This window comes from Gobio gobio, assembly GCF_949357685.1.
Source record: "Gobio gobio genome assembly, chromosome: 11".
Classification (NCBI taxonomy): domain Eukaryota; kingdom Metazoa; phylum Chordata; class Actinopteri; order Cypriniformes; family Gobionidae; genus Gobio; species Gobio gobio.
The window spans coordinates 12,180,922-12,205,927 of record NC_137104.1 but is presented as its reverse complement, the minus strand read 5'-3'; positions in this window follow the sequence as shown (position 1 = coordinate 12,205,927).

The window sequence follows — 25,006 nt, the reverse complement described above, 5'->3', positions numbered from 1 at the left end:
GTTTTATATTGAAATTTGGAAGTACATCCAACAAAAACACTGTGAAAGGAAGCTGATTTCTTGACTTTTATTTTGGCGTGACTAAAATACATATAGCCTTATGGCTTGTTCAAGTCAAGAAGCTGTGTTGGAATAATCGTAATTATGAGTTGCTGCTTGTTACTTTCTTTTATCCCTGTCTTTCCAAGTTGGAGTTGCCTCAAAATCACCTGAACGCACATTGGGCCAAATTTACTAACAGGTTGTGCCAGCGCAAACCCTCTTTTGGCATTAGCTTTCCTGTAGCTCAAACAGTAGAGCATGGCGCTAGCAACGCTAAGGTCATGGGTTCGATTCCCAGGGAAAGCAAGAATTGACAAAATGTAAGATGTGTACCTTGAATGCAATGTTAGTCGCTTTGGATAAAAGCGTCTGCCAAATGCATTAATGTAAATGTAAATTAAAAAAGAACTGTCAGGATTTAATAAAGGCGCGGTGAAAAATTTGTGCTGAAAAGGCATGGACTTATTTGAGTTATTTTTAGGCTGTTGTAGCGGACCCTTTCCGAATAATAGCCAAAGCTTTACTGATGAATTTTATGATTTTTATTGTTCATCACACAAAAGATGAAGCATCTGTTTTCACTCCAGAAAATCAATGTAAGAGCTGAATAAAACATTTCAAAAAGTGCACATTAAAGGGGTCATTGATTTTTTTATACTGTTGTCTGAGGTCAACTTATGACGTTCTTGTGGTTTTTACATTCAAAAACATCATAATGAATGAAAGTAATAGGCTATTTTCTACCCTGGTTTTGACCCTGGTTTTTCCTCTCTCAAGTAGGGATGTGACGGTGAGAAAATTTTCCCACCGGTTAATTGATGTGTGACAACACCGGTAATACCGGTATCACCGGCGGAGGCTTTTAAATCTAAAGTAACATGCACACGACCGCTCTGAACTGAAAACGCGCCAGTGCGCACACACCGTGAATGACAGCTCGTCTGTAAATGCGCGCTCTGTGAGGCCATGGGTGCGTCTCAATCAGTTCCCTAGTTCAGTAGTCAGGGCACTGATCAAGCATTGATCAGTCTATGATTGAGATGCACGCCATGAATGAATAACAGTTCGTCCCCTTGTTTATACTCGACGCGCCCGCACGAGCGCGAGGGTGCGCGCGGCAAAAAATAAATGCGCGGAACGTGGAGGCTCGCACTGCGGAGCCAGGCGAAAGTAAACAATGTGCGCTCTGTGCGGTCGTGCACATTTTACTTTCAGTTTTGAATTAGCGCCAATTCGGCTGCGGGTTGCTTGAATTGTGGGTTCATTAGCCTATTATTTTTAATGAAAAACACAACAACAAAACAAATGACAAACTCCCTTAAATAGGCGCTTTTACGTTTCGCTTTGAAACCAAATCTTCCGCGATCATCTCAGTCAGCTCCTCACTCTTAAATCTGATGAATGACTCCTGCCGCTGCTGAGACTCACGGTGGGCAAGTGATGTAACCGGTGTTGAGTCTGGACACCGGTAACACCGGCAACACCGACTATCGTAGCAAGCCTACTCTCAAGAAACACTCAGTTTTGATGGGCGTGCCGCACTGAAGACTTGGAAGTAAACGCCCACGGCTAGGATTGGATAACAGTTTTGCATATTTAATGAGCTTCGGCTCCCCCGTGAGTACACAAGGAATTGTTTTGAAAGCGTGTGGAGAAAAGTCAACCGAAATGATTCGTCCCATGGGGCTCGCAAAATATCTTTATCAAACAAACAGAATGATTTATCTCTCATCCACCCGCGATTGATTGGAAAGTTATTTTTTTTATTACTTGGCCTGCCCGATCGGTGGATATAAGCGCAAACCGTGCATCTCACACACACACACACACACACACACACACACTCACACCAAGTACGTTGCAGACTGCATGATCAAAACTTCCGCAATTGTATTTTTCCTTCAAAAATCAAGTCAAGAGAGTGAACGCACATCAAGAAAGGAATGTTATTTTACTATTTAAGATAGTCTGTCGGCAGGCCGGGCTTACATTTTGGTAGTCTGTCTGAAAAACACATAGCCCCGGGACGCTGGGCTTTGCGAGCCCTGGCCCATACATGTCCGAGTCTGATCCCGAATCGCAATGAACCTAAAACACCTCAAACACCGGGTTCTCCAGCCTTTGACAGCGTGCTACAGTTCAGTTAGACACGTACACAAAATCAATAGATATCAAAAGATCTGGAACACTCCAATACTATCGCATAAAAAAAAAATTTACTCACACAAGTGTGTTGCTTCATTCATACATGTAATCTCATCCTGTCTGCAAATCCAGTATCTTGTTTACAAACGAATCCGTGGTGAAATGAAGGTACAGACGTGCAATGTCTTCCCCACGTGAGCTGGATATTCATTGAAAATAAAGTTCGTCCATACATTCATAATATTGGAATCCGAATGAAACATATGCGGTATATTTAGAAATTCTATCTGGTTTAGCTCCATGTAGGCCTGTTATGTTAGTGGCACGAGACGGTGGGCGGGGCTAAAGAATCAGGCGTTGTTCTACTTCTGTTGAGGCGGTGCTTCACCACACTCTGACGTCATAGCCTGGCACATTCTGAGATCTCTCATTTGCCAATTGCCTGGTGTCAATAAAAGCTTTTCTTTGACTTACAAGGAAGTTTTCAGCACTGAAACTTACAGGATATTCTTATAATACCATGACCTTTTATATATCAAAAGCTCAAGGGAAAGTTGATTTCTCAATTCATGACCCCTTTAAAGTCTTATCCATAAACACTCTCTCTCCCTTGCATTATCATTAGCATAGAATGACAGACAGTGTGCGACTGACTGAGGGTGGAAATGCTAACGGAACAGTCTGTCAGCACCATAGGTGGAAATGTGCAGATTAAGGGGCGGTAATATTATAATAGATCCCCTTCCTACTTCAGAAGAGGAGAGAAACCTGAGCGTCTAATTTTTTCACATGCTTGCAGAAAAAGGTTTACCAAAACAAAGTTACTGGGTTGTCCTTTTTCACATTTTCTGGGTTGCTAGATGCACCAGGGACCCGGTTATAGCAGGGTTGCCAACTCTCACGCATTTGGCGTGAGGCACACGCTTTCAGGCTCTGTAAATCTCACGCCAAATTGCCAAAACCTGCTTTTGATCTGAAACAAAGTCTAAGCTTTTAAATTTTGTAAAGATTTAATACGAAATTCAAACAATAAATACCGTGTTGACGCACTTAATGTGGCATAACAGTTAAAGGGTTAGTTCACCCAAAAATGAAAATTCTGTCGTTCAGAAAAATGTCGTTCAACACCCGTCAGACCTCCGTTTATCTTCAGAACACAAATGAAGATATTTTAGTTGAAATCTGATGGCTCTGAAAGGCCTCCATTGACACAATGGCACGGTTCACTCTCAAGACCCTTAAAAGGTACTAAAGACGTCGTTACAAAGTCCATCTCACTACAGTGGTTCTACAATAACTTTATGAATTGGCGAGAATAGTTTTTGTGCGCAAAAAAACCCTAAATAACGACTTATATAGTGGTGACGATTTCAAAACACGGCATCATGAAGCTTCGAAGCGTTATGAATCAGCGAGTCGAATCAGCAGTTTGAATCGCCAAATTTCAGCAGTTTGGCGGTTTGACACGCGATCCGAATCATCATTCGGCTCACTGATTCATAACGCTTCGAAGCTTCAATGCCTTGTTTTGAAATCGTCATCACTATGTAAGTAGTTATTTAGGGGTTTTTTGCGCACAAAAACTATTGTCGCCGATTCATAAAGTTATTTTAGAACCACTGTAGTGAGATGGACTTTGTAACGACGTCTTTAATACCTTTTAAGGGTCTTGAGAGTGAACCGTGCCATTGTGCCAATGGAGGCCTTTCAGAGCCATCAGATTTCAACTAAAATATCTTCATTTCTGTTCCGAAGATGAACGGAGGTCTGACGGGTGTCGAACGACATGAGGGTAAGTAATTAAAGGGTTAGTTCACCCAAAAATGAAAATTCTGTCATTAATTACTCACCCTTATGTCGTTCGAGACCCGTAAGACCTCCGTTCATATTCGGAACACAAATGAAGATATTTTTGTTGAAAGCTGATGGCTGAGAAAGGCTTCAGTTAGGCCTCCATTGGCATTCAGTACACTTATACTCCCAAGACCGATAAAAGGCACTTAAAATGTCATTACAAAGTCCATCTCACCACAGTGACTCTACAATAATCTTACGATGCGACGACAATAGTTTTTGTGCGCAAAAAAAAATCTAAATAACACCTTTATCCAGCTTGTTATTGCCTTCCGCGTGTGCCTCCACGACGCATGCGCGAGAATATGACGTAGCGCCGGGGCTCGGGATTCCATGAAATGCACACTCTAACCCCATTTTGAGCACTACGCCGAGACCTAAAGCACGATCAATGTAGAATCCAACAGCTGAGATACGCGCGTCTTCCTCTGATTGTAAACAAATCACTTCTGGGTCATCTGTCCTAACGCCGGATCTGCGTCATATTCTCGCGCATGCGTCGTGGAGGCACACACGGAAGGCAGTAACAAGTTGGAAAAAGGTGTTATTTTGATTTTTTTTGCGCACAAAAACTATTGTCGTCGCATCGTAAGATTATTGTAGAGTCACTGTGGTGAGATGGACTTTGTAACGATGTTTTGAGTGCCCTTTATCCGTCTTGGGAGTATAAGTGTACTGAATGCCAATGGAGGCCTTTCTCAGCCATCAGCTTTCAACAAAAATATCTTCATTTGTGTTCCGAATATGAACGGAGGTCTTACGGGTCTCGAACGACGTGAGGGTGAGTAATTAATGACAGAATTTTCATTTTTGGGTGAACTAACCCTTTAATGACAGAATTTTCATTTTTGGGTGAACTAACCCTTTAAAGCCAGAGCCGTTGAAAAACAGAGTTGCGACATGCTCTCATCTCTTGGCGGCGCTCAAGGTCACGTGGTTTATGGAGCTCTCAATAGTTCTAAACAAACCAGCGCTGTCAATACATTTGAATAGACAACAGCTTCACTATACTGGTATTTGCAGCATTTTTTGGTAAACAATACAGCATAGTGTGCATTGATCATTACGTCAACCATATTTACAGTATAATTGTATTATGGAGAGTGATGAATGTTAATGTTTTTCTTGTATTTAGCCCTCAGGTGTTCCTTACTAATTGATCACACTTATACTCATTAGTGGTCAAATGTGACCTTACACCTTAGCTATTTTTCGATTAAATAAATGTTCTATATTTTAGTTGAATAATATTTATTGAATATTTTGAGGAGATATTTTGGTACTAAATACCATTTGTGCAATAATTATGGTCCATTAATGACCACTTAAAATATTTTTCTTCTAATATTTGTATTATTTATATTACAATTAGTGTAGTAATTAAGGTTGAAATAGAGAATTCCAATGCAAAGAGGCAAATGTTGAGTCATTTTGTTTTAAAGCAAGTTCAGAACATGAATCTTGAATGTTTTAGCTTTAAAATTATGCATAGTTTGAGATAGTTGATTGAATATGTTTTATAAAACAAAAGTAGTTAAAAGAACAAACACGCCCACTTCCATCACCCCCCCACCCACGATCCACTGAATCCCTTTTAAAAGTATAATAAAAGCCTTTGAACATTATTATGTTTTTATTAGAGTACTGAAATATCCTCAGTTTAAAAGTTGTATATAGCCTTTATATTATATTATTGTAATGAGACTTGCACTGTCACAGACAAGAAGAGCTTATTGCACCCCTGCATTTAATATTCTCACAAGTTCTCACAGGGTTTCTTGCACATTCAATAGTGATCGGATGATCTTCGCAGTGTAATTTGATTTAAGACACTGTATTTGATTCATTCTCAGCACAAACACTAATGTGAAGTAATCGTGTGCTATGTGTGGGTGCAAAGTGCCATGGGAAAAGAATTGCCTCTGTGGATTTATGAACATGTAATCATGACTTTTCATCATAATTAGTTCTTATTTCCATGCCATGGGTATTACTCAGATCCATTTAAGACTCCTTCAATACATTTTATGGAACAACATGTGTTTCCTGAAGACAAATGTGCTATTTATGCGCTGAATTAAATGTGTCATGGATTACTCTGAATTGAAATTGTGTAAACAAATAGGACGTTTCTCATCGCCCATGGTACAAGGAAGTGTTAATTGTGCAAGTCAAGTACACAATGAACCAGAAATATTGAACATATTTTAGAGGCTGTTTTAAATTGTGCTTATTTTAGCAATGTTAAGTAAAACAAATGACATACTGCAATGTAGGCATTGTGCTCAATTATGCCATATGCTCAACACAATTACATCATAAATTATGTTTTGTAGATTCGGGGTACATTTGTGAATTCAGGAATAAGAAATCAAAAAAAAAATGCCATAAATTTTGCAGTAACCATGTCCTGTGGTCCTTCATCATCCTCTGCAAATTTGGTTTCGTCTCTTTGTTGAATAATTTAGTGAACGGCTGAATTGTGTAATATTCAATTAATTATTAATCAGTAAATTCAGTAATTTAAACAGATTAACCAATTTGCCTATTTGCTTTTCTTTAAGCTGTGGACCATTACTGCTTTAATTAAAGTTCATTCAGAGATTACCGCTTTTAATATGCACGCTTACCAGCACATCACTTCACATTTTATGGAGTTCAAAATGAACTTTACTGAATCATTATATTCAGAATATTTCCTAAACCCTTTCTTACATTCGTAATGGAGTTTCTGCTACCACTCACATTTCCTCTTCAGACGTCACCACCAGTGACCGACAAAGAAAGAGTAAAAGGATGCTGGTTTGTCCCTGTAATCATTTAACCCTGTAATTACAGTCTATTTCACTGCTTTAAATTACTCGAAAGATGTTATCACCCAACATTCAAGATGTGTTTTTTGTGACTCTTATCTTACTGCTACAGAATGATTTAGAAAAAAATCCATAAAGAAACGGATAAATATAATAGATCAATAATCGCCTGTAAAAATTGCAGTACCATTAAAGGGGTACTTCACTGCTGGCAAAATGGGTTTTTAATAAAACTTGTCTGCCTGTGCAGTAGAAAGGCAAAAAAACATTTTGTTAATCAGTGCTACCTGACTGGAGAAGACAAAGAAAAGGGCTGTTGTCTTCCCTTTTGCCACATAGGTAGGAAAACTCCAACACCCATAATGCACTGGGCATGTTGCGGTCCAAGGCCACCCCCACCAGAGTCTAAAAATGCCTTGGTTTAGTAGGAAATACTTTGTAGCAAACTTTTAGCTATAATGATGCCCACGTGTATTGTTTCCGAGAGTAAACGTTTAGTGGGAGGGAGTTACTTTCGGTTTCCAGTGAAGGATTCAGTGCGTTGTAGGCAGTGGCTAAAGGCTGCAAAGAATTGTAAATATGGAGGGACTGCCATGATGGGAAATCTGAAAAACCTCTGTTTGTAGTGAAAATTTCAAACTGAATGAGTACAAATAGGGGTGGGCGATATACTGGTAGACACAAATAACCGGTATAAATTTGTCAACCGGTAGAGATTTTGTTCTTCTCAAGGTCACGAAAGCCTATAATTTGCATGCGTATTTAAGCACTGCGATTTAAAAACAGGTGAATTTGGACCACTGAAGGGCTATTAGCAGCGAAAGAGAATTTCAGAATATGCACACGCTATCTGAGAGACAGGCGACAGGAAGCCGCTGCTCAGAACGCATGTGAGAACTGAACTGAGTGCTTTTTGCCACCTAATTGGGCTTGAACGGTTAAATGCACATACTAATGTGTAGGGATGCACCGAATCCAGATTTTTGGGGTTCGGCCGAATACCGAATCCACTGGTTAAGATTCTGCCGAATCCGAAACCGAATACCGAATCCTATTCCCATCCTCAGTCCATTATCACAGTAAACACATTAATTAAGTAAACAACGTCCACAGCAGTTTTAATTTAATTTAATTTTAATTAAGAATAGGCAACATTATGCCAGGATGACTACCCTTCCTTTGCCGTACCTAAAGTTGCTGCATTTTGGCTGCTGTCTGTAGATTGCTTCATGCACAACTCGTATTCTTTCAGATGTTTAATTCGCAAATGTTTTAACAGCGGCTATTGTTTAGGGTCCTTGCCCCCACAAGACAAATCGGCGTTGCAAATTGAACATGTAGCTCGACTTGAATCGCCTTCTTTTGACTGAAAGTACTGCCAAACAACACAAGTTCCATTTTCACTTTCTCACAGCCAACTGCATTTGAACGGTCCACCTAGTTAACACCATCCCATAAACAACGACGGCGTCATTATGTTCGACCAGCGGAGCACGTAGTGCAAGCCTAGGGTTCGGTTTGGTGGAAAAAAATTCTAAGGTTCGGCAGAAACCGAATATTTTTATATATATATATATATATATATCTAAACCCCAGTGATGGGTAGGTTTAGGGGCGGGGTTAGGGGTAGGTCTTTAGTACAAATTCATACGAATTGGCCAACTCGTAATATATTTTCGAATTAACAAAAATCGAGTGAGGTCATACAAATTTGTACGAATTAGCCACCTCGTAAAATACATGCGAATTGCCGTGTGATCGGGTTGGTGCTGTCGGTCTTAAAGTGAAAGCATCCAAATTTCCCTGCTGTCATTATTAATGTTAATCAAACAACAAAAAAGAGAGAACATCTCTCACTGCTCTTGATTGAATCAATTTTGTAAATTAAAGATAACAAATCTATATTTGAACGTGAACTATATTCAAGTTCAGAGTTATTTTGATATAATTTTCAATCAATGAATGGTACTGTCATTTAATTTAATTCATTTTATAATTTTTTTTTTTTTAACAGTTTATTTAATAAAAATATTGTATTTGTTTGTTAGTTTAATTTATTAATTTTGACTCTTCACATTTATTTCGATTGCATTTCTAATACCATTATAAAAACACACCAAGGCATCAGAAAGCTTTTGCACATAAGATCTTGTTCTTTATAATCACTGCAGTATGACAGACCTTATGTAGCCCCGCCCCTTTTCAACACTGCACTTGTAGTGTCTGTCTTCCGGTTTGTATTTCCACAGCATGAAGGTAAAGGGCCCTATCATACATCCGGCACAATGCGATGCCAGACGCGACGCAGGTGTTTTTTGCCAGTTTCGGCCCTACGCACTTATCATTTTCATGTCCAGCACCACATTGCTTAAATAGCAAATGCACTCACACCTATCTGTCCGCCCATGGGCGTGCTGGTCTGAAATCGAGGTGTGTTCAGGCGCATTGTTGGCGTGTTGCTATTTTGAGGCAACTGAAAACGACTGCGCCAGTGACCAACAAAAACCTGGTCTAAAGTCAATAGCAGTATTTTTTGTGTTATTTGAAGGGTGCGTTAGTAATATGCGCCTATAGGCGCGTGCACAACGTGCATACACAATGCTTATTACACACACAGGGATGCGCAGCAGCACACAAACATATTTAAATATTAAAAATAGCGAATCCGCCATGGTGCAAGCGCAACTGGCTTTTAAAGGGAATGGGAGATAACACTCTGATTGGTTTATTGCATGTTACACCCAAAACACACCCATGACACATTAAGAGACTAAGTACAAACCTTTTGGACCATGCGCCACCGACTGTTTTTTCCGTCTTTAAACTAGCAAAAGTTGATTCGGACACACCCTAAGTGCACCTGCGATATATGCTTCAGACCATATGCTCAGATTGTTCAAATAGGGCCCATTATCTTACGGATTTATGAATGAACAGCTCGTTTTAAAATCTTCCCAGTCTACTGACATTTATTATGACATCCGCTTCAAACATTACAATGCTCATGATAACTTTTATCAACTCTACAATAAGTAAATCCATTTCAGCAGCTAATTACTCTTCGCCAGTGATGCCTTATAAATATTCAGCTACCACAAAAATGGACGTTTAAACACTAAATTCTAAAGATGGCTGCACGCTTGTTTCTCTGGCGCATAAGCTCTGTAGTTTATAGGTGCAAGTATGGCACATTCAGTTTCAGAGAACATCAGTTTCTGTTTTATTAAGCCCTGCAGTACAAGCCATTAGTGATGGTCAGTGTAATCACTGGGCTACCAGCATTATGGCTGCACTGTATAATAAAATGTTTATTGCTACTAAAAATGTTATTATACTAAAAAGGCACTTTTTTATGTAAAGCTGTACACGTGGAAAGAAAGAATACATCATTTATTTCTGTTCAAAAAGCAAAATGGCTTCTGTTTTTATTTGCATATTGATTAAACTTCTTGACCCTTGATTCCTTAGTCACCTCCATGCATCCCACCGATTCTGCTACATACGTATTGTAGACTAGAAAATGAGCTAATGTGATCATTTTTTGATTATGAAGCGGTATTGTCCAGCCATGGCGCGCTATCTCTCACAGCATCTGCAGCCAGGCAGGAAATTGAAGCTAGGTAAAGGCCACCACAACGACGGTGGACGAGCTGCCTGCAGTAATTATTTGAAGTGCTGTTCAAATAGAAGCACACGGAATTATAGACACTTAAGAATACTCGCGTTCTCTGATTCACTTTAATGTCCATCAGAATGGTTCCTTACCATCCTGATGTCTGATCTTTTCAGATATGCAGCATGGAGTACTTCACGCCACGGTGCTTGCATTTCCAACAAGAGCTTTCTGCCCACGCTTGCTCTTTAAGGTTAGGGATTTTTTGTACTTGTTCTGAAAGATGTTCTTTTTCATGGGTCACTTTTTGGTTTGTGTTGCTAACATTTAAAGACGCCTCCCCCTGTGGTGAAAATCACGTTTTTAATGTTGTTTATATGTCTATGTGTTGTTCTTAATATGCTTTAAGCATAAAGTTTAAGACAAACCACGTGCAAATTCATAAGTCAACACCGTTGCTTAGTATTTTCTCCTTAAAACTCCAGTAAAAAAAACAAACGCGGTTTGTTTCTTACGTCACAAACTACCAATCACGTCAACGTGTGGGCGGGCTTTAGCATATCATTAACTATTCTCTGAAGCAGTGGTATAGCCTGGTATATTTTTCTGTTGATATGAAAAATCAGGGACATTTAGCAATATAGCGGGTGAGTATATGAAACGACATTATGATGAACTATATGCCTTTCTCCACTGACGTTCTATGTTGTTCAAAGCATTTCTATGGATGCTGATTTTTAGAAGGCAGACTTAGATGGCGAACGGAAACATGGTTTGTGTAACATTAGCAACACATTATTAGCTGTTTGGCAACAGTCAAGCAAAAGGCTAATCATATTAATTACCGTTATGTGTCCGACGTTGTAAAGAGCGAAACCATTTTGCAGCGTTTACTAACTTGAGTAAAGTTGAGCAAGTGGATCTCTGAGTTGGTATGAGTGAGTGGAGGCAGATATAATTTGCATATTCATTGATCCGTGTATACTAAATGTAGCAAGGGTGTAGAGTTACATTTAAGCGATTTTAAGGCATGAAGAATGTGGTTTTTTTCACAGGAAAAAAAAACGCTTTAATGTAATTTTGGTGATCAAAGATGAGTTTTAAGGGGAAAAAATTATTGACTACAAGGGGGGCTTTAAAAAAATGCATATAAGACCAAGACGTGGAAAAATGTTTTCAGTGTTTAGTTAGTATACCCATAGTTTTGCCAATGTAAAGTATAAATTGAAATGAATCAACTGTAAGATAACAACATTTTTAAGTGTGATAACTTGCCCTGGTCTGATATTTATGAGAGAATACACTTCATGCTGTCATACACAGACGAGGTTAGCTTTCTATTCATCAAAGAATCCTAAAATGTATCACAATTTCCACAAAATATTAATCAACATAACTGTTTTCAACATTGATAATAATTAGAAATGTTTCTTGAGCAGCAAATCAGCATATTAGAATGATTTCTGAAGGATCATGTGACACTGAAGACTGGAGTAATGATGCTGAAAATTCAGCTTTGTCATCACTGGAATAATTTACATGGATAAATTACAAACAAATAACAGAAAAAATTATAATAATTTTACTGTTTTTACTGTATTTATACCAATTAAATGCAGGCCTGGGTGAGCATAAGAGAGTTCTTTCAAAAACGAAATCTTGCTGAGCCCAATTTTTTGAGCGCTAGTATATAGTAATAATAATAAAAAATATGTTTTCAACTCAAACCAAACAAAATTATCAAAATTATAATTCTTTAGGCAATGAAAAATTAAATCAAACAACCTATTTATTTTAAACTTTATTCATTGATTCATTTTTTTTATTATTTATTCATTGATTCATTGCAAGAGGTGAAGTTTAGTGACGTTTCGTTTAAAAAAATTTTTTTTATCAAATATTAAACATTCCCCAACCCCCACCCCACCAACATACAAGTCCATTTTTATTTCTTTCTTATTGAAATGATAGTGTTTTGGGCTATAGGCTGCTGTTATTCATTTCCGGTGAAGTGTGTAATATCTAAGAATCGCTAACATTTTAAATGGGTTTTGGAAGCACATTACAAGCAGATAAACCCAGCCAAAAGCTCGGAAAGAAGTAAAAAAAAAGATCACAGTGTTGGTCTATTTGGTCATTTAAAGGTGATATATATACAGTATATACCTTTAACTGACCAAATAAGTTAATCTTTTTTTACTGCTTTGAACACTGTTTTCTAAGATTCTTGTGGGGGTTTTATTCTCTCTCTATCCACTTCTTGTTTTCTGCAGGATGTAAAAATGAGAGAGACCTGTGACATCCCCTGTCACTCCAGGAGAAGATGTATCTGCAAAGTGTTCCTCAAGGTCAGTGTAGCCACTCAAAAAAGCCACATAGATCTCTAGCACACTGTGATAAATCGTACCTCCGCGATTCGAGTCTACGTGTATTTCAGATGCTTTTAGACGATAAACGCAGTCACCTAGCCAGAGCTGCGGTGGGTGATTAAAGCACTTTGTCTTGAGTCATATCCTGCTCTCCTGATTCCCTCTGCTGATTTCTGCCCCCTCCCTTCTCCCACCTCCATCCTACTCGTTCGCAAACAAAAAGGGAATCCAATTCGGACTGTTTTGTCAAAGTAATGCGCCAAACAAATAGGAGCCGATAACACGCCAGTCTGTATTTTTTTTATCTGTCCGTCTTTCTATTGATTGAGTCAGGAGACCAAGTGTGGAGTCTGGAATCGGACGCCATCTCAAATTTTGGTTGTGAGTTTGCTAAGAAGCAAACCTGAAGTCTGTGATGACATTGCCATTTAATTACTGATGCATCACTTGGGCTGAATACCAACATGTCCTGTGTGAAGCAAAGTTGCAAACAATTGAATTAAATAAATTCTATTTGAGAACATAAGAGTATTTACTTTTTGGTTAAATGCGCAATATAGAAAGCTCTTCTTCATTTGCAATCCTTGGTGTAAATTTAAAGAGCCCATATTATGCCCTTTTACAAAGTCTTGATTGTGTTTTTGGGCTCTACTAAATTAGGTTTTCAGGCTTGAATGTTCAAAAACAAAACAAAACAAAAAAACACAAAAAATTTTTACATTGTTGCAGCACCTCTCTTCCCACTCTGTCAGCAACGCTCTGTTCAGTTCCTGCTTCTATGAAGCCCCTGCTTCTGAAAAGTGCAATGTACTCTGATTGGTTGGCTCTACCAGTGTGTTGTGATTGGTCAACAGCTTTGAACGTGTTTCGGAAATGTCACACCCCTTACTATAACCACAAGTTTCAAAACACTACTAATGTAACGGAGGCCAGCTAGTAGTTGCTGTGCGAGTAAACCTCACTCCTCTGATCTCAAGAGACGCTGACGCTAGAGGTTGCAGCCTTTAGCCTACTTGTTAGAGTATCCGACTCTCATGCCGGCAGACAAGTCCCGCTTGGAGTGGGCAGTTTGAACAGGAGGCGTCACATTGGTGCCATGACCCGGATGGGAGTGAGGTTTAGGGGGGTGAGTGTAACTGAGGCTAGCTAGTAGTTACTGTGCGAGTAAACCTCACTCTGATCTCAAGAGGCGCTCTAGCGACTGATGTTAGAGGTTGCAGCCTTCAGCCTCCTTGTTAGAGCGTCCGACTCTCATGCTGGCGGACCCGGGTTCGAGTCTCGCTTGGAGCAGGCAGTTCGAACAGGAGGGGTTACATTAATGCAACTCAACCACGCCCATTTTTTTTTTACATATGCCTTGGGCGGGAATTGTATATTGTATAAAATATGTAGAATATTGTCTACAATCGAGGCATTTCAGGGAGTTCAGAAACAGTGCTGACTGTATGTAGAGAATAACCCCCTTTTGGAGTGACTTTTTGTGATTTATAACTTTGCAGGCCTTTTTCATGCTCAAACAGCAACATTACACACTAAAGATAGCTGAAAATGTGCTTTTATTGAAAATGTATTGAAAATTGAAAATGAGAGCAGAAAAGGTTAACTTCCTTTTAATTCAACCTAAACTGTTGGTTGCACTTAATAAAATTTGAATGCATTTGCCATTAATTGTTGTTTACTTGTTTGTTTATATCCATAATTAATGATTTAATTCATTAATTGATACCTGATTCCCTTACAAGAAACAACAGGAATCTAGGAAACTTCACCTGCATTGAGCAGTATCCAGATATTTATTTCAGTCACACAATTTTTGGCTAAAAAGTTACTGAATCGATTTCAAGTCACTGAATCGTTTCGGATCGTATCGTTCTAAATGAACCAATATCGTCCTTGAATCGTATCGACAACCTCAAATCGTGATACGAATCGAATCGTTGTTAAAACGAATCGTTACACCCCTACAAACAAGCCTTTATTGATTATTCTAACACATAAAACTAATATCTAACACAAACACATGCATACACACCGTCACACGAGTTGCAGAAAAAAAGAAAGCGGGGAAAGGATGAGTTTTAAGAGAGTGAAATGATGAAATCCCAAGTTTCTAGCAAGTTTCTTGGCGGATGGATGGAAAGTCTCGTGGATGAGGTTGAGTTGAAGTGGCCTTTGCTGTAGAGTCGTTGACCGAAACTTTGCGGCAAAACTTAAATTAGAAAACGAGACTCATCGGAAAGAAAAGAAACTAAGTAAAAGAAATGAAGGTGAGACGAGAGTGGTTAGATGGCTTGAATGAACTGTTAACCCATTTCCCTGATCTTTGTCTGCCTCAATCGTCTGATCATCTAATCATCTCATCGTCTGTATGTCTGATCATCGTCTTCTAATTATTTGTTCATGTCCACAGATTTTAAGCTCAAAATGTCTGCACATCGTCCTGGATGCGTTCTGACCAATTAGGTATCATCTTTGGTTCAGAGGTGATTTTCTCCAGCTCTCACCATAAATGACACATTTTCTGTGGTCTCTTATCTTCCCGCTCTAAGCAGAAAGTACAGCTTAGACATGATTTATTTTTATAAGAATATGATACATCTTACACAGATTCCAGTCAAGCCATCCGCTGAATTATGAACAAGCCAGACAAGGCATACTTTCAATCAACTATTCAATAGTTATAACAAATACAGGAATTGTGAGTGATCTAAGCATAATGGTCATATATATTGGTTGTAGACACGATATAGAATTGACCTATCGGTAAGCCCCTCCCATCGAACGCCGATGAGCCAATGGCAGTTGAGCATCAGTTGCGCTGGGACCGGAACTCGGACATCTTTAGGTGTCAGCGTCATCGAGAAACATTGGAAAATCCGAAGCTGTCATCGGTTTGATGGTGTTTATGCTACAAAAATGCTAAACGTCGTGCCTGAGGTACTGCAACACTGATTCCAGGTGTTCTGAGAGGATTTTCTGTTTGTCATACTCTCATTAAGTTATTATTAAAGTTAGTAATTCCCTGCTAACGTACAAACAGACTAAGTTAACTATAACTAACTGTTCTCATGCAACGGTGTAGGTCAGAAACACGAAGGTCTACATTTCAGTGCATTACTCCATATTAAACTGCTGATTAAATGTGAATTTATGTAATCTTACCCTGCGGTACACAAACAGTGTTGATCCTGGATGTTATCATCTGCGATCGTAACAAGAGGCTTCTCCCGTTTGCATTGAGATCTGTAAACCATCGATTCCAAATTAATCTCTCACCATATTTATTTTATTTCTGTGAGTTTAGATATGTTTAAAGGTCTGCATTATCTGTCTTATAAGGAGGACTCCTATTTTGACGGGTGTTAAAGTCTACGGCAGCCTTTCTCAAAGTGGGTGCCGCGGCACACTGGGGTGCCCCCTGACTGTGTCAGGGGTGCCGCCAAAAAATTACGTATACTCAAGGCCCATTTATACTTCTGCGTCGAGAGTACGCCGTAGTGTACGCCGTAGGCTACGCGCGTAGCCGACGCCGTCGTGAGCATTTATACTTCTGCGCTGTGGTCTGCGTCAATGTGCAATTCCACATGCAGACACTAGTAGGCAGTGTCCTCGGGCATGTTGGTGTAATCAAGACAACAGCCGAAGAAGAAGCAGCTTGTTGTGTAGAATGTGTGCATTCATGTCGGATTATCAGCAGCAGTGAGAGAGCGGCTTTTCTTGCAGCTTGAGTTGTTGTATCTAATACAAATGAAGCATCTCTAGTTGATTAGTAAAGTTAAATAAGGTGATCTGGCGCTGGAATGGGTTTGTGAAATCATGCAGTGCTCGTGGCCGCTGTTTTCAGTAGCGGTGGCTCGAGCAATCGATTGCTGTTACGGAGACTTCATTCACGAAATGTACCCTAATGTGTCCCTTTTCTTGATATGCAATCACTGATTAACATCTTTGGTTTTAATGCGAAAATAAATAAACTATACTCAGCGGATCTATGTATTTATTTACTACCATAAAGAATCGCTGGACTGCAAAATATTGTGTTATAGCAGACGTAAGGAACTATCATCCCATTTCTGGACACACACACACACACACACACTCCTATCGCAGATTTTTTATTTATTTATTGACCTGAGGGAAGGGTTCTGGCAGACCAATCACAGCGCTTGCGGTCCGCGTAGAATTGACGCGTTGTTACATTTTTGGAGAGGTGCGCGTCAGGGTACGGCGTATCCAACGCGTCTATGCGTAGGGTACGCCGTACCCTCTGCGTGCACTCGACGCAGAAGTAAAAATTGGCCTTCACGCTGGAGGGTCAGCCAGAATGTTTTAAATTTACGTGTGAAAGGGTTAAACATATGAGCGGATTAATAAAATTGTAAATTAATTTTAGATAAATATATATATATATAATTACTTTGCAAACCTGTGTTTTTAAAGGTGCTATAAAGTTGCTATAAAGTTGTTATTATTATTGTTATTTACAGTTCGTATTATGCTCTGTTCATTACTGTCCTGTCTAAATAAACAGGACATTTGCATTTAAATTTGGGTTATGCAGTGTTTTTAAATTATATTTTAAACTGGGGTGCCTTGAAATTTTATGCACTTTTGAAAGGTGCCCTGACTGAAAAAAGTTTGAGAAAGGCTGGTCTACGGGACGGGTAGTGACAGGGAGAGCTCGCATGCAGTTTATCAGAGTTGTTTTGCAGATACAAAGTTCACCAGTTATTAACTGCACCCCCGAAAAGGCATAAGGTCTGTGTATATGTCTGTTTACTGTGAGTGTTTTTGTGTAATTTGCTGTGTATGTTAATGGTAATGCCACGGAGAGAGAGAGTTTGTGAATGAGATGTTAAGGCGCACTTATGCTTTGTTTGTTCAGCTCTTACGATGATTTTTTTGAGTGAAAAACGATGTAATAAACTTCATAAACCATCAGTAAAGTTTGGCCATCATTCGGACGGGGTATACGTTACATTCTGTGTCCAAAAACATCTTGGGATAAGGTTTTCACACTGACAGCTGTACATTGTAAGATATAGCAACTCCGTTTGTTTGTCCGAGTTAGCAACAGTAACTAAGGGGGGCGGGGCTTACCGATAGGTCAATTATGCATTTGAAGGGTGTTTGATTCTTAGTCCGGCTATCATCCCCTTTGAATGATTCAATGCAGTTTATATGTAAAAACAGTCTCTGTGGGTTTTCTTGTGGATTTCAATTCTGTGGAGTTCATTCAAAGGTCATTGAGAAGAAGAAGATCTGTTTTGGATCTTTTGTCTTGGGGGTCAAACAACCTCTGCCGTTATCTTGGTGTGGCTCAAATTGTGTCCTCTCCAAACCAACCCGTCTTTTAAAAACTGCCTAGCATTGACAAAGCTCTTCCTTTTGGCTAGGATCATCTCTGGTCATAAAGTACTTAGCGCCTTGTTTCGTTACTTAGTTTGGAGCCCATTTAATTTATCGTCGAAGATTGTTGATTTGGGGTCTGGAGTGTCGAGTTGGGTTTTAGTGTGTGGAATCAGGTTTGAACGAATCATCTGGAAGATTCATTTGGGTCTGGTGCGCCCTCAACTGTTAGTACATGATGACAAAACTTTCATTGTTTTTTGTTGAACTCTTCCTTTAAGATGTAAATAACATGGGACATTCGTGTTTTTGTTGACCGTTGTTCTCATAACCATGTTCATACTTTGATATAGAAAGGAACATTATAATCTAGACTTTTTTCACATTTGAAAAAAATGGATCTCCAGGTACCTTTCAGAAAGCATAGAACATCAAATACCTCAAAGAGAGGCACAAAGCAGTGTAGGATTTTGATCTGGCCCAAGGAGAGTCACTCCTTCCCAGAGTTCAAAGTTTCTTGTACTTGTACCAGAGTTTCGGGAGTTTCCCCCAGAGCCTGTGCAAGCCCTCAAAGACCAGAGACAAGAAGAACATGATCTCACATCACTTCAACACTGCTTCAAAAAGACACCCATTCATAAAAAAACTGAAACATGGAAAGAAAGAAATAATATATCCCCCTAACCTGTTCTCTTTGATCAGTGGAAAACAAAATAAATGTACAAATTATAATATGTACAGTATATCAAGACCACAAACATTTAGAATGTCATAGGCCACCCTTTGGTAGTGTTACTTATTTATATGCGCTGGTTTAATGGATTTATGTAAATAAAGTAACTGTGCAAACTTTTTGAAATGCCACCTAGAAATTTGAATTTTGTTTACCCAATGCTTGTTTACCATACTTGTCTAATGGTCAAACTCCAATTCCACTTCCTTTAAAAAATGCTGGGTTAAAAACAACCCAAGTTGGGTTGAAAATGGACTAACCCAGCAATTGGGTTGTTTTAACCCAGTGAATGGGTTGTTTTAACCCAGCAATTGGGTCGTTTTAACCCAGTGAATGGGTCATTTTAACCCAGTGGTTGGCTTGAATGTTTGCTTAAAAGAACCCAATCGCTGGGTTAAAACAACCCAATTGCTGGGTTAGTCCATTTTCAATCCAACTTGGGTTGTTTTTAACCCAGCATTTTTTAGAGTGAAGTTTTTCCAATTCTGTTTACCACCTGTTTCTCACGTTTTTATATAATAATTTACAAGTAAAGGTGATGTAATGGCACTGAGTAAATGATGACTAAATTTCCATTTTATGGGTAATCCCTTTAATTTAAATACAGTACAACATTTTTATTTACACTACCTTTCAAAAGTTTGGGGTCAGTAGTTTTTTTAATACTTCGATTCCGCAAGGAGCCGTTCAATTATTCAAAAGTGACAGTAAAGACATTTATTGTGTTTCATTTTAAATATGGCTGTTCTTTTTAACTTTCGACTCATCAAAGACTAAAGAAAAAAGTCACAGTTTCCATTCTAAAACTTTTTAAGCAGCACATTATTTTTCAACATTGATAATAATAAGAAATGTTTCTTAAGCAGCAAATCCGCAGATCATGTGACGCTGAAGACTGGAGAAAATGACTGATGAAAATTCAACTTTGCATCACGGGACTATATATTTTTTATTGTAATAATTTTTCACAATATTTGCAATAAAGCCCCGTTAACACCGCCAGCGACACACAGCAACAAAGCGACATGATCCATTCATTCAATGGAACGCTTCCGACTTCCGGCGACACGAGCGGCAGTGTCCGTTGGCGACAGAATGTAGGTGTGTCAAGTGACACGAGACATGGGACAAAACTTCAGAAATGTCAACTTTATGCAAATGAAAAGCGAAAGCGAGTTCCAGAGCAGTTTCACTATTTTATATGATTTGACTGTAACCACATGGATGTGATAAAAATGATGCATGGAAAAAAAACTATCGGCAGTCTTAGTGAGTTTGATTCATACATTGATATTTTGTGTTAAATTGTATGATGCAGTGAGCAGTTTAGCACTGCCGCATGGGGCTGGGACGGTATGAATTTTTTCTTACCGCGGTTGAAAAGCAAGAAATTCCTGCGGTTCAGCGGTAAACCGCTTTAAACGGCTCCCGTTCGACTTTCGCGCCCAGCCGCACACGCACACACCAGCGCAGGCAATTGAACATAATAAGGAACATGTTTATTTTACATTTATTTTTTCACGTTTAGAACAGGAACAATTAGAACAGAAATGGAATGATATCTGAAAAAAAAGTGCTGGCAAAACGAAATAGGCTATAGCCTAGACTTTTTGCTTAACCCAAAAAAAAATAAATATATTGCAGAGAGAGCAGATCAGATCACGACTGAGAGATCTGTAGATGGAAGTCAAGTCAAGTCAAGTCAAGTCAACTTTATTTATATAGTCATTTTTAAGAATCGTTAGAAGACCGAAGCTTTTTCTCTGACTAGATGACGTCAACTTGTCAAGTTATTTGAATACGATACGCCCACTTATTGCGCTCCAAGACGCCAGTGAAAACTAGAAAACATCATGGCGACGAGACTGTGTTCTGAAGTGCGACTCAAAAGCAAACTTTTTCATCTGCCCAAGGATGAGCATTTGAAGACTAAGTGGCTTGAAGACAAACCATACATCGACGCGATTGAGTGTTTATTAATCGTCAAATGTATGTTTCGCGATCTCAGGAAGCTTTTATTATGGACTTCTATTATGGCACATGGTTCTTCTTCGTCTGTCTGTACATGGACTAAATGTGCACAGAGCGCCCTCCGGCTGCCAGGATGAATTAAAACCAACACACAAGAGACTCAATCGCTCATGATTAGGCTATCTGCGCATTTTGAGGAAGTATTGAATAAAAAATACTCCTCTGTTTAGAAATTTGACATAGACATATGAGAATCTATCAATATGTCTCCTCATCTGCACACTTTTGAACTAAAAGCCCTGAGGGATGATGATTTGTCGCGAGTCTTCGTGAGGAGAATAGAGGAGTTATTTTATGAATGAGATCAGCTGAGGCTCATATTACAATCAAACGTACAGACGCGGTTTTCATATTCATAACTCCTGACACATATTAACAAATTACTGTCACTATAAAACTTTGATGGGCGTTCCGTTTCCGAAAATATCTGCACAGACTATACCAATCACAACTGACTGGGTCATCGGACCAATCACCGCAGATTAGCGTCACGTAAAGGCGGGGTTTTGAAAAGTGAATCACTAAAGGAATCATTTGAGAATCGCTGTCAAAACAGGTAAAAATTAATACATATTATAAGAAAACTAAAGTCTTTTTTGTCATTGCATGCATGCAAAACTGTTGTTGGGGACTTCTAAAACAATATGTAGAACATTTTAGATGCCATGATAGGTGCTCTTTAACAAAATGTAGTCACTCGCTGCTCACACTACGTGATTGTATATTATGCTACTTTTATTATTTATATTATTTTTTATATTTTATAACATTTACATATTTATATTATTTTACATATCTCGTGTGGTGTGCGCTTTTGTCTCAGTGGTTCAAGGCTATTTAACCAAGACTTTTTAGGCTAATGATTGCACTTATATATATGCACATATATATATAATTTATATTTATGTTATTTATATTACATAAATAATTATATATATATATATATATATATATATATATATATATATATATATATATATATATATATATATATATATATATATATATATATATATATATATATATATATATATATATATATTTTTTTTTTTATATTACATAAATAATTTTTACATATTATATTATTATATATTAGGCCTATTTTTACATATTTATATTAATTTATATATAGGCCTATATGCCTATCTCGTGTGCGCTTTTGTCTCAGTGGTGCTATTTAACGAAGGCTATTTAATTTAACAAAGTGTCGCTGCTCACATTACCGTGATTGTATATTACTTATTATTTGTATTTATATTAGGCTACATATTTTTACATATTCATATTAATTTATATATCTCGTGCGCGCTTTTGTCTCAGTGGTTCAAATATTTAACGAAGGCTATTTAATTTAACAAAGTGTCGCACACCACTGTGATTGTAAGCCTTCCAAACGGATATCTTTTTCTATAGCCTTTTAATGAAATTAGAATTTCAGAATCACATAGCCAATTTATATTTAATTGCCTACAATAGATTATTTATTTATTATATTAAATGAAATGTCGCAGGCCCAGCTTATTTGTAGTCAATCTTTCCCAAACAGAGTTGGAAGAGAGTTAAAACTTACCAGTACTAAGGAATGCTGAGGCAGCTCCAGCTCAGTTTGTTCTTTCTGAAGCCGTTTTTTTGTTGTTGTTGCCAGCTATGGGAGAAATCGGTCACCAGGGTTCGACACAAACCCATGGCCCGGGTGGTGCGTTCTTTTTCTGCTTTCATGACTTCTATCTCCCTACCCGCTATTGTCGGCTGCGCAACCATGTGAGAGAATTGCGCAATTAAAAACTGAGGTCCTGCTTATGCGCCTGTATTTTATGCTTTAGTAAAATTAAATTCAAATTATAGGCTACAAGACATTACACAGGTACAAATGGAATGTTATAATGGAGCATTGCGCTCACCAACTCGTGAAAGGTCGGATTTGCTCCATCTTTTGATTAAGTTTTGTTTAGAAAACCTTGAATCCATATAAGACACACATGTCATTAGACACAATCCATGTCATTAGAATCAATGAATCTATGGAATTAGACACAACGTGCACACATGTGCAGGCCAATGTTGTTGTTTTTTTTTGCGGTGATGGCGGTGACGATCTCAGACCCGCGGTAGGCGTCACGTGACCGCGGTATTGCGGTAATGCGGTAACCGTCCCAGCCCTACTGCCGCAGTTCATATTACAGTTTCCCTTGCATTATGTTGATTATTAGGAACAGGAAAATGTATTATTTGTCAAATTCGAATAACCTTTTTGACAGTATGAGTGAGTTTAATTTGTTGATAGATCGATCGTTAATGTAGTTAATGATTTAATGCACTGAGCACTGCTGTGGTTTATACAACAACACTCTCCTACAGCAGAATTCTTTTTTTCAGCCTAATATAGTCAAATTAGAATGATATCTTAGTTTTATATATCACTTGTTTATATATATAGTTGCAGACGTGCAGTCTACCAATAACATTAGAGCAACAGCACTGGGAATGCCCACAAGCGACTTCACAGTACAGAGACTAGCGACATACAGCGTGAAAGTCGCTGGCGGTGTGAATAGGGCTTAAGACTTCTTTCAACAACAAACTCTTACCAACACCTATATTATAACATATAGTATACATATAGTACATAGTATATAACACATATATTCATATTTAGCTCCTGGTAAACTAAATTGTTGGTGGTTAGTGAATAAGATGCAGGTTTTAGCGTTGAAATACTGTTTAGTGAATTCATTGTTTAGGAAAGCACAACTTTTTAAATGACTATGTTATGTCACTGGAAAATCCTTTTCTGCAATTGATATCATTTATTGTTTTTGAGTTCCTCATTACGAGAAATTCAATGACGCTAAATCGCCGGAACGTGCATTAGAGTGTGTTTCTCAATATGCCCAGCTGTCTCTGTTGTTATGGCGTACTCCGACACGAGCAATAAAATGGTTCGCCTGAAGGTAAAATGGCCAGGTTTGGGCTGGGCGGCACTCCAAATGGACTGTGTTTGTAAATGCAGGTCTTTTTTGTCTCAGCGTGTTGTAGCTCAGTGAAAGTTCACGTAGGGATCACTTCATTGAGGAGCAGTGTGAAGTCCTCACTTCTGTGTGTTTGTCAGCAGTGGGGTGTGCGGCAGTGACTGATCTGGCACTCTCCCATGCCATCTGGACATGGTATAATGTTCAAACACGCTCAAGCTCATGCCTGCCTCTAAACACTCGAATACCTACTTTGGAGGACAGGTACCCCTGTGCAGGGTTGCTCGTTGTTTACCATTCATCATGACCATCAGGCCAAAAGAGTATATAATGAAGCATAGACAACTGAAACATCGTGTATACATAATACAAATGGACCTTAATAAAGTTAACCTCAATAAACATGTCTGATTCATGAAAGATGACTGGTTGATTTTATTCATAAATGTGACCCGTGCTGGCAAAATGAGTCGCAATTAGCAAATTTTCAAAATTCTCACTATTCTCCAATTCTCACTATTTACTAGTAGCTTATTAGTATGCATATTAGGATATTGGCTGTTTATTATTTCGTTTCGGGGGCATGGTCCCTCAAGAACATTTTTATTTCTATTATATGTGCATTTTAAGATGTTCTGAACGCCAAAAAATTAGATAACAATAGCTTGAAAACCATGTCAGTGGGCAGATATGACTGATAAAGTTTTTCCATTTTTGTCTGTGAAGAAAGTAAACATATGTTTAACTGATATTTATATGTTTTATGAATCATTTTCGAAGGCTAACAGGAAAGCTGGGTAACTAAATTTATTAAATTAATTAACAATATGCGCACATTCATTACCTACTAACTAACTTTTTTATTTACTGAGAGCTACAAATGGAATTATTAATTTACAATATGCACACATTCATTACAATTAATCTTATGCCTAATCTGAAGAAAACGGCTTTGTTGATATTTCTTGTTTGTTAATTATATTATAAATGACATTACATAGGCCTATTTCAAATCAAAATGGACAAAAGTTTATTAATTTGGCTGAATATTTTCGTCATTTTTTTTTACATTTCTGACTTAAAGAAGCAGC